Source organism: Triturus cristatus, chromosome 2_2 (assembly GCF_964204655.1).
Source record: "Triturus cristatus chromosome 2_2, aTriCri1.1, whole genome shotgun sequence".
Taxonomy (NCBI): Eukaryota; Metazoa; Chordata; class Amphibia; order Caudata; family Salamandridae; genus Triturus; species Triturus cristatus.
The window spans coordinates 761,596,958-761,612,787 of NC_140582.1; positions in this window are offsets into that span (position 1 = coordinate 761,596,958).

Here is a 15,830-nt window from a genome sequence, read left to right on the forward strand (position 1 = left end):
TTTCTTCTGTTTCAGCGGCAGATTTTTTTATTATTTATATATATCTTTCCAGTTATATGTTTCAGAGAAGGCTTTCCCCGGTCTAAAATAAATAAGTTGAATAAAATTAGGAAATGATTGAACTTATTTCTAATCTCTTTTCCATTGATTATGATATACTGAGTGTCTAATCAGGACAACCTATCCAAACCTCATGATGTCCGCTTTAGAAGAGGGGAGTATATATATTTCCTAAGAACCCTAAGGCTGTTCTGATCTCCAAGGAATTAAGCACGCATAAATTCTAAGTTTGTGGCGTCTGAAGTAATCATATTTCATCCATTTATATTAAGGTTCTACCACTCTGCACTGCCTTTAGCTAGTCCTGGTTGCTATAGGGGTTGAAAACGTCTCTTTCTAACAGCCCCCTTAATAGCATGCCACTACTTTCCCCTAAGCAGGTATAAAGCACATATCCTAAAAACTATCAAACAGCCCGAGTTGTGCTTACCGCAATATATTAGTTGCAACTGGAACCAATAGACGTGTGCTCGTAGTACGGGTCCTCCGATTCGGTAAGCTCATGGCAAAATCTGTTTTCTTTAAGTAGTCTCAGGTAGCCGGGTTAACTCAGGGCACCTGTGTTGGATCGGAGGGGCGCGCCCCCTGGTAGGTCACCTGACAAACGTTACAAGCGTAGCGGCCATCTTTCAATATATACCAAACCCCCACTCCCAAATGGAAGTGCGGGCTTTATATGAGACCTCGCCCATCAAATGTAGATGAATGTATGAGTATTCGGTATTTAAGTATGTTCCTTAGAAGAGTATAAATTAATATAGTCAAAATATGAACACGAAAAGGCACTCCTCTATTGTCTATAGAACCGATCCATATTCGGCGGTACCAAAGAGTAAATATATAGAAATTTAGCGATCATTTCGAATGTATAAATATTAATTAGTTAACGGGGAATCCAAAGCCTGCCAATGCCTCGGATTGACTAACCCGTCCTCATTCTGTAAAGACACGCTCTGCTTATACAGATCGAACTTCAAGATTTAAAAATTATCTGCGTATTCAGATATCCCCTACAATGGTGGGTGTAGATACAATTAAAAAAAATATTCCAGTTAAATGCTTCTTATTAATTATAGACAATGCTATTTTAAGTAATCTCCTAAAGTCACATGATAGGTGCTCCTAATATTGCGGCCATCTTAGAATGTATAGTTGAGAATAAGTGTGTAATAAGCTCATCATCTACAAATCCTTCTAAATAATCGGCCGATCACCCTCTGTTTGCGGGCATATTTGACTGATAGCGATCTCCCAGGCTCATATAGTAATTGCTCGGAAATAGGCAGCCATTGTTTCATATAACAGAGTTAAAAACGGTATACATACGGTTCGAAGAATACATGATCATGACAAAATACAGCAGTCATATTAGCGTGATCTCAAGGTTTGAAAACAACAGGAAAACTTGTGAGATAAGTCTAATAAGACATCTAAAATAACCTTTTTTTTTAAATCTTTACACTGGGTTGCATGTATCACAGAAGGTCAGCAAGGAGAAGGAGAGTAAAGGGAGCCATAACAGCATATAAAACAAGTATACACAGTCGTTCTTCCGTCCTGTTTTAATGTACATTTGGGTGACAAAGATGTATCATATTTATAACCAGAGAGTCTCAAATCTACCTATCTTGCAGGAAATAATGCATCTCATTATCGCTGTTATGTCCCAATTCTACGCTCCGTAGTCTACATATCCAGCCTGCTTCTTTTTTTCTCAAGGCTAGCTCTCTGTTTCCACCCCTAGGGTGGGCTGGAATATGGTCTATCCCTATAAACCAAAGGTTTTCCTCACTGGTGTGATTTTCCTGCATATGGAAAGTGAGGGGGTATCTCAAGTCCCCGTTCCTACTGGCCCGAACATGTTCTTGGATTCTTGTTTTTAGGGGTCTCTAAGTGCTACCCACATAGATTTTATTGCAAGGGCAGCCTATCACATATACTATGTACTTTGAATTGCAATTGATAAGATGTTCTATGATGTATTTACGTCTGGTGTTAAAGCAAAAGTCTTTGGTTTTGTTTTTGCCTAGTTTACAGACATTGCAATCATTGCACGTGTAGAACCCCGTTGTCTTTGTACTCAGCCAAGTTTTCCTTTTTGGGGTTGTGACATAGCTAGGACATAGCATATCACGCAGATTTTGTCCTCTTCTGTACGTTACTTTAGGTCTCTTATCCAATAGGTCATTGAGGCTGGGTATTTCCATTAATAAATGCCAATGCTTTCTAAGAGCATTATATACCCTACTGCTTCGTTCATTGAATTCAGTGTTGAACGAAATTTGGCCCTTATTGGACATTCCTTTGTGTTTTGCTGCTAGTGTAGTGGTTCTAGGTACCTTTTTCGCTTTTTTGAGTGCATTGTTAAGGATACTTTTGGGGTAACCCCTTTCCAAGAACAGCCTTTCTGTTTCCCTAAGGTTAGATGTGAAATCCTCCTCCATGCTACAGTTCCGTCGCATGCGGATCATCTCAACATAGAGAATATTCGTGATCACATGTTGTGGATGCGAACTCTGGTAGTGTAAGGTGCTATTACACGCAGTGGTCTTCCTATGTGTTCTGTTATGGATATGATTGTTTTGGATAAAGAAGGTCACGTCCAAGAAATCAATTTTTTCTGAGCTGTAATTTATGGTAAATTTGACATTGAATGGGTTATCATTAAGGAAATCATAGTACAACATGAGGTCCTCCACAGGTCCATCCCAGAGTATGATGACATCGTAAATGTACCTGCCCCAAAAGATTACATGTTGCAACCATTTTGCTGCGTGTGTGCCCCAGGCATGCCCCCGCTCAAGCCAGCCCATAAAGAGCCCGGCGTAAGCGGGAGCAAACCTGGAGCCCATGGCAGTGCCCTGGATTTGGTGATACCAACTTGAGTCATGTAGGAAGTAGTTCTTTGACAGGATGATATCTGTCATTTCTAATAGCATCTCGTTGTGGTGAAGATGAACCGCAGCTCTTTGTCCCAAAAAAGTTTGTAAGGCTATCATACCAAACTCCTTTTTAATGCAGGTGTACAGGCTTGTTACATCTAATGTAACAAACATTAGGGTTTCGGACCACGTGAAGCCCTCAAATTTCCCTAGGATGTCCTTCGTATCTTTTATATACGTAGGTAGATTCTTTACCAGAGGTTGAATATATTGATCAACATATTCAGACAGTTTTTCTGTAGGTGAATTTACCCCAGAAATAATGGGGCGGCCAGGTGGAAACAGGCCGCCCTTATGTATTTTGGGTAATACGTAGATACAAGGGAAGGATGGTTCTGTCACTGTGAGGTATCTACATTCTTCATCACTGATCAGACCAACCTCCCGCCATTCCACCAATCTCATGTTGATATAATCCCCCAATGCTTTGATGGGGTTTTCTGGGATTTTCATATAACAATTCATGTCTGTGAGTTGTCTTTCTATTTCTCTCATGTAGCTCCCGCTCTCCATCACAACCACATTACCCCCCTTATCAGCCTCACGGATCACAATGGTGGAATCAGTTCTTAGTTCTTTTAGGGCTTTATTTTCCCCCGATGTCATATTATAGGTGCATTTATTAGCACGGCTGGGATTCTCCAAGAGGTTATAAAAACCTTGTGTGACCCTCTCAAAGAAGATGTCTATATTGGGATGTGTGCCAACAGGTATAAATTTAGATTTTGATTTTAAACCACTATCGATAAGTACATTTTCAGCAATATTAAGTTCATCACACACCGAATCCATATCAATAGAAGTTTCCAACTCAATAGACATCATTGTTTGGATTGTTTTTATTTCTTGTACTGTATACAAAGAGGGAGATGTTTCATGGATGGGTTTGTTACAAATTGGTGGGTTACGTATGAAATGGTCTTTGAGTTTGAGTAATCTAACAAACTTGAATAGATCTACAAAAATATCAACATCACCCCCAAGTTGGTTAGGGCAGAAGCCTAGTCCCCTATTCAAGACTGACATTTCATCTCCAGACAGCTCCCTGTCAGACAAATTTACAATTATTGTTTTCATGGTCCCTTCCTTATTGGCTACCATTAGTTCTCTGTTCTCTTGGATCTGGTTACTCTGACCCCCAACTCTGGCCTCGATTTCTTGTTGTTTTTGTTTCTGTTGTTTTGCTTTCTGCCATTTCCTCCCTCCCCTTCTTGTCTTTTATCCTTTGGCCCGGTTTTTGCACTCAATCTCAACCTCTCCATTTCCAATAAAAAATTATTGGACCTGGTTTCAACCTCCGCAGTCCCTACCGAGTCTTCTGTGGTTACTGAGCTAACTGCTGATGATATGGAAGTTATGCTGCTTGCAGAAGCTAATTCCAAAGTTTCCTCCCTTTGTCTTTTTCCCTCCCATGGTGTCTTAATGTTATCATATTTGTGGGAGAAGGTGTAGACTCGACCATCTTTGTAGTCTTTGTCATCCCTTTTTATCTTCCTAACCTTTTTGTCTCTAAGGTATATTTGGTATCCCTCAAGGATTCCATCCAAGATAGCATAATTCTTTTTGACAGTTTCCTTAAGTTCTGATGTCTCAATTTCTTTTTCCTGCTCCTCAATTTCCTGTTGTAGTTTTGCTCCCTTAATTTCTGCATTTGTTATTATAATTTTCATCATGTTAAATGATGCATTGCGAAGATTACCCTCCCAATCTTCTAGCTGTTCTTTGTTTAAATCCTCAAAAGTAGGAAAAATTAGGATCCGAAGACCTCGTGGAATTTTTTCATTTTCTATATATTTTGCCAGGGTGGTACCGTCCCACCACCTGGACATCTCATGTTTTTTTAACTTTTCTAATCGTTGGAATTTTATTTTTAAACCCTCTGTTACTGGGGCGTTTGTGTTAGAACCACTCGGTTTCTGGCCAGTGGCAAATAAATCCTGGGCCAATTCCTGTCGTCTATCTTTAAATGTAGGCATGATTGAATCTCAAAAGGATAATCGAAATTCAAATTTATTCAGAGAGAACTATCTGGGGTTTAGTCAGTGCCAGAGAAGGGAAATACTACAGAAGTACTATTAGGACTAACAGTGGAACCTTCTACCTATCAGCACCTGATCAAATATCACCCTTTAAAGTATTCTCCCCAATGGAGTATTATAATACATAGATTGAGGAAGTGTGTGCATTCTGAATAGCACCCACTGTTACAATGCTGGTCCCCTAGGGCACTTAAACATATAGATCAAACAAAAGCTAAGATGCACCACACATACACAAAGAACAGTGAAGTAATGACAATATATATAGTTCAAGTCCAATTTAAAAGGCAGATAGATATTCCTTGGTTTTAGTCTTTTTATTCCAAGTTCATTGGATAGTGGACATTACAATGCGACACAGCCGACGCGTTTCGTCCTGAGACAGGACTTCTTCAGGGCTGTTAAAAATACATAGACATACAATTATAAATACACATATATACAACACTAAAATGTCACACACTTAGATGACAATCTGACAAACAAAACCTACATTGAACTAGACGTCTTATACACAAATTCATGATTTCGGGAGAGTGAATATACTTTGACATATGCATAACATGGGTGATGCTCCTCATGTCCATAATATCTTGCTGAACCGTGCATTGCAAATCACTTTCTTAACATTAAGTTTTTGTATATCACATTCTCCCAATATGCATTATGCACTGCGAACAGATGTGCAAGAGAAGTTTAAGACAAGAGAGGGAAGGAAAACGCGAGGGAGCAAGATATGCAATATCATGTATTTCATTTGATGGTATGTATATTCATTATGGGGGTGTTAATGGTTTAATTCAAGACAAATTCCACCTATCCTTAAGAGGAGTGCCATAAACTAAGTAGATTAATAATATACCTACCAAGATATAGAGATGATCACATATATATATTATTTAAGATCATTGTTGATTAGATGAAGGAAAGATCTTCAATGTAGGTTCATTTCTTTCATAAATGAATGTCTGCAACATGAAATCATATCTATTAGTAAGGTATAATAAGTGCATTGTTTATACTATTTTCAGAGGGCGGGTGGTAATGGAAATAGTCTTCCACCTCCCAAGGATTATACACATACTGAAGACATAACTTCAAAATGCATAAAGAACTGGGTCCAAATTGGTTTTGATCCAACCTCAATGGAACCCTTTTTCAAAACCGCTTAGAGTAAACACTTTATTATGTCGTGTCATTGAAAATGATAGCGGCATCCATTGATAATAAGGAATAAACCTTAAAATGTTGTTTTTATATGGATAAGAGGAAGACAAGGGATAAACATATGGTAGGTCCATGTTAAACATACCTTCTCTGCATTTAGTATGTCTGTCACCATGGATCTTTCTTCTGTTTCAGCGGCAGATTTTTTTATTATTTATATATATCTTTCCAGTTATATGTTTCAGAGAAGGCTTTCCCCGGTCTAAAATAAATAAGTTGAATAAAATTAGGAAATGATTGAACTTATTTCTAATCTCTTTTCCATTGATTATGATATACTGAGTGTCTAATCAAGACAACCTATCCAAACCTCATGATGTCCGCTTTAGAAGAGGGGAGTATATATATTTCCTAAGAACCCTAAGGCTGTTCTGATCTCCAAGGAATTAAGCACGCATAAATTCTAAGTTTGTGGCGTCTGAAGTAATCATATTTCATCCATTTATATTAAGGTTCTACCACTCTGCACTGCCTTTAGCTAGTCCTGGTTGCTATAGGGGTTGAAAACGTCTCTTTCTAACAGCCCCCTTAATAGCATGCCACTACTTTCCCCTAAGCAGGTATAAAGCACATATTCTAAAAACTATCAAACAGCCCGAGTTGTGCTTACCGCAATACATTAGTTGCAACTGGAACCAATAGACGTGTGCTCGTCGTACGGGTCCTCCGATTCGGTAAGCTCATGGCAAAATCTGTTTTCTTTAAGTAGTCTCAGGTAGCCGGGTTAACTCAGGGCACCTGTGTTGGATCGGAGGGGCGCGCCCCCTGGTAGGTCACCTGACAAACGTTAAAAGCGTAGCGGCCATCTTTCAATATATACCAAACCCCCACTCCCAAATGGAAGTGCGGGCTTTATATGAGACCTAGCCCATCAAATGTAGATGAATGTATGAGTATTCGGTATTTAAGTATGTTCCTTAGAAGAGTATAAATTAATATACTCAAAATATGATCACGAAAAGGCACTCCTCTATTGTCTATAGAACCGATCCATATTCAGCGGTACCATAGAGTAAATATATAGAAATTTAGCGATCATTTCGAATGTATAAATATTAATTAGTTAACGGGGAATCCAAAGCCTGCATACGCCTCGGATTGACTAACCCGTCCTCATTCTGTAAAGACACGCTCTGCTTATACAGATCGAACTTCAAGATTTAAAAATTATCTGCGTATTCAGATATTTCCTACAATGGTGGGTGTAGATACAATTAAAAAAAATATTCCAGTTAAATGCTTCTTATTAATTATAGACAATGCTATTTTAAGTAATCTCCTAAAGTCACATGATAGGTGCTCCTAATATTGCGGCCATCTTAGAATGTATAGTTGTGAATAAGTGTGTAATAAGCTCATCATCTACAAATCCTTCTAAATAATCGGCGGATCACCCTCTGTTTGAAGGCATATTTTACTGATAGCGATCTCCCAGGCTCATATAGTAATTGCTCGGAAATAGGCAGCCATTGTTTCATATAACAGAGTTAAAAACGGTATACATACGGTTCGAAGAATACATGATCATGACAAAATACAGCAGTCATATTAGCGTGATCTCAAGGTTTGAAAACAACAGGAAAACTTGTGAGATAAGTCTAATAAGACATCTAAAATAACCTTTTTTTTTAAATCTTTACACTGGGTTGCATGTATCACAGAAGGTCAGCAAGGAGAAGGAGAGTAAAGGGAGCCATAACAGCATATAAAACAAGTATACACAGTCGTTCTTCCATCCTGTTTTAATGTACATTTGGGTGACAAAGATGTATCATATTTATAACCAGAGAGTCTCAAATCTACCTATCTTGCAGGAAATAATGCATCTCATTATCGCTGTTATGTCCCAATTCTACGCTCCGTAGTCTACATATCCAGCCTGCTTCTTTTTTTCTCAAGGCTAGCTCTCTGTTTCCACCCCTAGGGTGGGCTGGAATATGGTCTATCCCTATAAACCAAAGGTTTTCCTCACTGGTGTGATTTTCCTGCATATGGAAAGTGAGGGGGTATCTCAAGTCCCCGTTCCTACGGGCCCGAACATGTTCTTGGATTCTTGTTTTTAGGGGTCTCTAAGTGCTGCCCACATAGATTTTATTGCAAGGGCAGCCTATCACATATAATATGTACTTTGAATTGCAATTGATAAGATGTTCTATGATGTATTTACGTCTGGTGTTAAAGCAAAAGTCTTTGGTTTTGTTTTTGCCTAGTTTACAGACATTGCAATCATTGCACGTGTAGAACCCCGTTGTCTTTGTACTCAGCCAAGTTTGCCTTTTTGGGGTTGTGACATAGCTAGGACATAGCATATCACACAGATTTCGTCCTCTTCTGTACGTTACTTTAGGTCTCTTATCCAATAGGTCATTGAGGCTGGGTATTTCCATTAATAAATGCCAATGCTTTCTAAGAGCATTATATACCCTACTGCTTCGTTCATTGAATTCAGTGTTGAACGAAATTTGGCCCTTATTGGACATTCCTTTGTGTTTTGCTGCTAGTGTAGTGGTTCTAGGTACCTTTTTCGCTTTTTTGGGTGCATTGTTAAGGATACTTTTGGGGTAACCCCTTTCCAAGAACAGCCTTTCTGTTTCCCTAAGGTTAGATGTGAAATCCTCCTCCATGCTACAGTTCCGTCGCATGCAGATCATCTCACCATAGGGAATATTCGTGATCACATGTTGTGGATGCGAACTCTGGTAGTGTAAGGTGCTATTACACGCAGTGGTCTTCCTATGTGTTCTGCTATGGATATGATTGTTTTGGATAAAGAAGGTCACATCCAAGAAATCAATTTTTTCTGAGCTGTAATTTATGGTAAATTTGACATTGAATGGGTTATCATTAAGGAAATCATAGTACAACATGAGGTCCTCCACAGGTCCATCCCAGAGTATGATGACATTGTCAATGTACCTGCCCCAAAAGATTACATGTTGCATCCATTTTGCTGCGTGTGTGCCCCAGGCATGCCCCCGCTCAAACCAGCCCATAAAGAGCCCGGCGTAAGTGGGAACAAACCTGGAGCCCATGGCAGTGCCCTGGATTTGGTGGTACCAACTTGAGTAATGTAGGAAGTAGTTCTTTGACAGGATGATATCTGTCATTTCTAATAGCATCTCGTTGTGGTGAAGATGAACCGCAGCTCTTTGTCCCAAAAAAGTTTGTAAGGCTATCATGCCAAACTCCTTTTTAATGCAGGTGTACAGGCTTGTTACATCTAATGTAACAAACATTAGGGTTTCGGACCACGTGAAGCCCTCAAATTTCCCTAGGATGTCCTTCGTATCTTTTATATACGCAGGTAGATTCTGTACCAGAGGTTGAATATATTGATCTACATATTCAGGCAGTTTTTCTGTAGGTGAATTTACCCCAGAAATAATGGGGCGGCCAGGTGGAAACGTGCCGCCCTTATTTATTTTGGGTAATACGTAGATACAAGGGAAGGATGGTTCTGTCACTGTGAGGTATCTCCATTCTTCATCACTGATCAGACCAACCTCCCGCCATTCCACCAATCTCATGTTGATATAATCCCCGAATGCTTTGATGGGGTTTTCTGGGATTTTCATGTAACAATTCATGTCTGTGAGTTGTCTTTCTATTTCTCTCATGTAGCTCCCTCTCTCCATCACAACCACATTACCCCCCTTATCAGCCTCACGGATCACAATGGTGGAATCAGTTCTTAGTTCTTTTAGGGCTTTATTTTCCCCCGATGTCATATTATAGGTGCGTTTATTAGCATGGATGGGATTCTCCAAGAGGTTATAAAAACCTTGTGTGACCCTCTCAAAGAAGATGTCTATATTGGGATGTGTGCCAACAGGTATAAATTTAGATTTTGATTTTAAACCACTATCGATAAGTACATTTTCAGCAATATTAAGTTCATCACACACCGAATCCATATCAATAGAAGTTTCCAACTCAATAGACATCATTGTTTGGATTGTTTTTATTTCTTGTACTGTATACAAAGAGGGAGATGTTTCATGGATGGGTTTGTTACAAATTGGTGGGTTACGTATGAAATGGTCTTTGAGTTTGAGTAATCTAACAAACTTGAATAGATCTACAAAAATATCAACATCACCCCCAAGTTGGTTAGGGAAGAAGCCTAGTCCCCTATTCAAGACTGACATTTCATCTCCAGACAGCTCCCTGTCAGACAAATTTACAATTATTGTTTTCATGGTCCCTTCCTTATTGGCTACCATTAGTTCTCTGTTCTCTTGGATCTGGTTACTCTGACCCCAAACTCTGGCCTCGATTTCTTGTTGTTGGTGTTTCTGTTGTTTTGCTTTCTGCCATTTCCTCCCTCCCCTTCTTGTCTTTGATCCTTTGGCCCGGTTTTTGCACTCAATCTCAACCTCTCCATTTCCAATAAAAAATTATTGGACCTGGTTTCAACCTTTGCAGTCCCTACCGAGTCTTCTGTGGTTACTGAGCTAACTGTCGATGATATGGAAGTTATGCTGCTTGCAGAAGCTAATTCCAAAGTTTCCTCCCTTTGTCTTTTTCCCTCCCCTGGTGTCTTAATGTTATCATATTTGTGGGAGAAGGTGTAGACTCGACCATCTTTGTAGTCTTTGTCATCCCTTTTTATCTTCCTAACCTTTTTGTCTCTAAGGTATATTTGGTATCCCTCAAGGATTCCATCCAAGATAGCATAATTCTTTTTGACAGTTTCCTTAAGTTCTGATGTCTCAATTTCTTTTTCTAGCTCCTCAATTTCCTGTTGTAGTTTTGCTCCCTTAATTTCTGCATTTTTTATTAGAATTTTCATCATGTTAAATGATGCATTGCGAAGATTACCCTCCCAATCTTCTAGCTGTTCTTTGTTTAAATCCTCAAAAGTAGGAAAAATTAGGATCCGAAGACCTCGTGGAATTTTTTCGTTTTCTATATATTTTGCCAGGGTGGTACCGTCCCACCACCTGGACATCTCATGTTTTTTTAACTTTTCTAATCGTTGGAATTTTATTTTTAAACCCTCTGTTACTGGGGCGTTTGTGTTAGAACCACTCGGTTTCTGGCCAGTGGCAAATAAATCCTGGGCCAATTCCTGTCGTCTATCTTTAAATGTAGGCATGATTGGATCTCAAAAGGATAATCGAAATTCAAATTTATTCAGAGAGAACTATCTGGGGTTTAGTCAGTGCCAGAGAAGGGAAATACTACAGAAGTACTATTAGGACTAACAGTGGAACCTTCTACCTATCAGCACCTGATCAAATGTCACCCTTTAAAGTATTCTCCCCAATGGAGTATTATAATACATAGATTGAGGAAGTGTGTGCATTCTGAATAGCACCCACTGTTACAATGCTGGTCCCCTAGGGAACTTAAACATATAGATCAAACAAAAGCTAAGATGCACCACACATTCACAAAGAACAGTGAAGTAATGACAATATATATAGTTCAAGTCCAATTCAAAAGGCAGATAGATATTCCTTGGTTTTAGTCTTTTTATTCCAAGTTCATTGGATAGTGGACATTACAATGCGACACAGCCGACGCGTTTCGTCCTGAGACAGGACTTCTTCAGGGCTGTTAAAAATACATAGACATACAATTATAAATACACATATATACAACACTAAAATGTCACAAAACCTACATTGAACTAGACGTATACACAAATTCATGATTTTGGGAGAGTGAATATACTTTGACATATGCATAACATGGGTGATGCTCCTCATGTCCATAATATCTTGCTGAACTGTGCATTGCAAATCACTTTCTTAACATTAAGTTTTTGTATATCACATTCTCCCAATATGCATTATGCACTGCGAACAGATGTGCAAGAGAAGTTTAAGACAAGAGAGGGAAGGAAAACGCGAGGGAGCAAGATATGCGATATTATGTATTTCATTTGATGGTATGTATATTCATTATGGGGGTGTTAATGGTTTAATTCAAGACAAATTCCACCTATCCTTAAGAGGAGCGCCATAAACTAAGTAGATTAATAATATACCTACCAAGATATAGAGATGATCACATATATATATTATTTAAGATCATTGTTGATAAGATGAAGGAAAGATCTTCAATATAGGTTCATTTCTTCCATAAATGAATGTCTGCAACATGAAATCATATCTATTAGTAAGGTATAATAAGTGCATTGTTTATACTATTTTCAGAGGGCGGGTGGTAATGGAAATAGTCTTCCACCTCCCAAGGATTATACACATACTGAAGACATAACTTCAAAATGCATAAAGAACTGGGTCCAAATTGGTTTTGATCCAACCTCAATGGAACCCTTTTTCAAAACCGCTTAGAGTAAACACTTTATTATGTCGTGTCATTGAAAATGATAGCGGCATCCATTGAAAATATGGAATAAACCTTAACATTTTGTTTTTATATGGATAAGAGGAAGACAAGGGATAAACATATGGTAGGTCCATGTTAAACATAACTTCTCTGCAATTCGTATGTCTGTCACCATGGATCTTTCTTCTGTTTCAGCGGCAGATTTTTTTATTATTTATATATATCTTTCCAGTTATATGTTTCAGAGAAGGCTTTCCCCGGTCTAAAATAAATAAGTTGAATAAAATTAGGAAATGATTGAACTTATTTCTAATCTCTTTTCCATTGATTATGATATACTGAGTGTCTAATCAGGACAACCTATCCAAACCTCATGATGTCCGCTTTAGAAGAGGGGAGTATATATATTTCCTAAGAACCCTTAGGCTGTTCTGATCTCCAAGGAATTAAGCACGCATAAGTTCTAAGTTTGTGGCATCTGAAGTAATCATATTTCATCCATTTATATTAAGGTTCTACCACTCTGCACTGCCTTTAGCTAATCCTGGTTGCTATAGGGGTTGAAAACGTCTCTTTCTAACAGCCCCCTTAATAGCATGCCACTACTTTCCCCTAAGCAGGTATAAAGCACATATCCTAAAAACTATCAAACAGCCCGAGTTGTGCTTACCGCAATATATTAGTTGCAACTGGAACCAATAGACGTGTGCTCGTAGTACGGGTCCTCCGATTCGGTAAGCTCATGGCAAAATCTGTTTTCTTTAAGTAGTCTCAGGTAGCCGGGTTAACTCAGGGCACCTGTGTTGGATCGGAGGGGCGCGCCCCCTGGTAGGTCACCTGACAAACGTTACAAGCGTAGCGGCCATCTTTCAATATATACCAATCCCCCACTCCGAAATGGAAGTGCGGGCTTTATATGAGACCTAGCCCATCAAATGTAGATGAATGTATGAGTATTCGGTATTTAAGTATGTTCCTTAGAAGAGTATAAATTAATATACTCAAAATATGATCACGAAAAGGCACTCCTCTATTGTCTATAGAACCGATCCATATTCGGCGGTACCAAAGAGTAAATATATAGAAATTTAGCGATCATTTCGAATGTATAAATATTAATTAGTTAATGGGGAATCCAAAGCCTGCATATGCCTCGGATTGACTAACCCGTCCTCATTCTGTAAAGACACGCTCTGCTTATACAGATCGAACTTCAAGTTTTAAAAATTATCTGCGAATTCAGATATTCCCTACAATGGTGGGTGTAGATACAATTAAAAAAATATTTCAGTTAAATGCTTCTTATTAATTATAGACAATGCTATTTTAAGTAATCTCCTAAAGTCACATGATAGGTGCTCCTAATATTGCGGCCATCTGAGAATGTATAGTTGAGAATAAGTGTGTAATAAGCTCATCATCTACAAATCCTTCTAAATAATCGGCCGATCACCCTCTGTTTGCGGGCTTATTTGACTGATAGCGATCTCCCAGGCTCATATAGTAATTGCTCGGAAATAGGCAGCCATTGTTTCATATAACAGAGTTAAAAACGGTATACATACGGTTCGAAGAATACATGATCATGACAAAATACAGCAGTCATATTAGCGTGATCTCAAGGTTTGAAAACAACAGGAAAACTTGTGAGATAAGTCTAATAAGACATCTAAAATAACCTTTTTTTTAAAATCTTTACACTGGGTTGCATGTATCACAGAAGGTCAGCAAGGAGAAGGAGAGTAAAGGGAGCCATAACAGCATGTAAAACAAGTATACACAGTCGTTCTTCCATCCTGTTTTAATGTACATTTGGGTGACAAAGATGTATCATATTTATAACCAGAGAGTCTCAAATCTACCTATCTTGCAGGAAATAATGCATCTCATTATCGCTGTTAGGTCCCAATTCTACGCTCCGTAGTCTACATATCCAGCCTGCTTCTTTTTTTCTCAAGGCTAGCTCTCTGTTTCCACCCCTAGGGTGGGCTGGAATATGGTCTATCCCTATAAACCAAAGGTTTTCCTCACTGGTGTGATTTTCCTGCATATGGAAAGTGAGGGGGTATCTCAAGTCCCCGTTCCTACGGGCCCGAACATGTTCTTGGATTCTTGTTTTTAGGGGTCTCTAAGTGCTGCCCACATAGATTTTATTGCAAGGGCAGCCTATCACATATACTATGTACTTTGAATTGCAATTGATAAGATGTTCTATGATGTATTTACGTCTGGTGTTAAAGCAAAAGTCTTTGGTTTTGTTTTTGCCTAGTTTACAGACATTGCAATCATTGCACGTGTAGAACCCCGTTGTCTTTGTACTCAGCCAAGTTTGCCTTTTTGGGGTTGTGACATAGCTAGGACATAGCATATCACGCAGATTTCGTCCTCTTCTGTACGTTACTTTAGGTCTCTTATCCAATAGGTCATTGAGGCTGGGTATTTCCATTAATAAATGCCAATGCTTTCTAAGAGCATTATATACCCTACTGCTTCGTTCATTGAATTCAGTGTTGAACGAAATTTGGCCCTTATTGGACATTCCTTTGTGTTTTGCTGCTAGTGTAGTGGTTGTAGGTACCTTTTTCGCTTTTTTGAGTGCATTGTTAAGGATACTTTTGGGGTAACCCCTTTCCAAGAACAGCCTTTCTGTTTCCCTAAGGTTAGATGTGAAATCCTCCTCCATGCTACAGTTCCGTCGCATGCGGATCATCTCACCATAGGGAATATTCGTGATCACATGTTGTGGATGCGAACTCTGGTAGTGTAAGGTGCTATTACACACAGTGGTCTTCCTATGTGTTCTGCTATGGATATGATTGTTTTGGATAAAGAAGGTTACGTCCAAGAAATAAATTTTTTCTGAGCTGTAATTTATGGTAAATTTGACATTGAATGGGTTATCATTAAGGAAATCATAGTACAACATGAGGTCCTCCACAGGTCCATCCCAGAGTATGATGACATCGTCAATGTACCTGCCCCAAAAGATTACATGTTGCAACCATTTTGCTGCGTGTGTGCCCCAGGCATGCCCCCGCTCAAGCCAGCCCATAAAGAGCCCGGCGTAAGCGGGAGCAAACCTGGAGCCCATGGCAGTGCCCTGGATTTGGTGATACCAACTTGAGTCATGTAGGAAGTAGTTCTTTGACAGTGGTCTTCCTATGTGTTCTGCTATGGATATGATTGTTTTGGATAAAGAAGGTCACATCCAAGAAATCAATTTTTTCTGAGCTGTAATTTATGGTAAATTTGACATTGAATG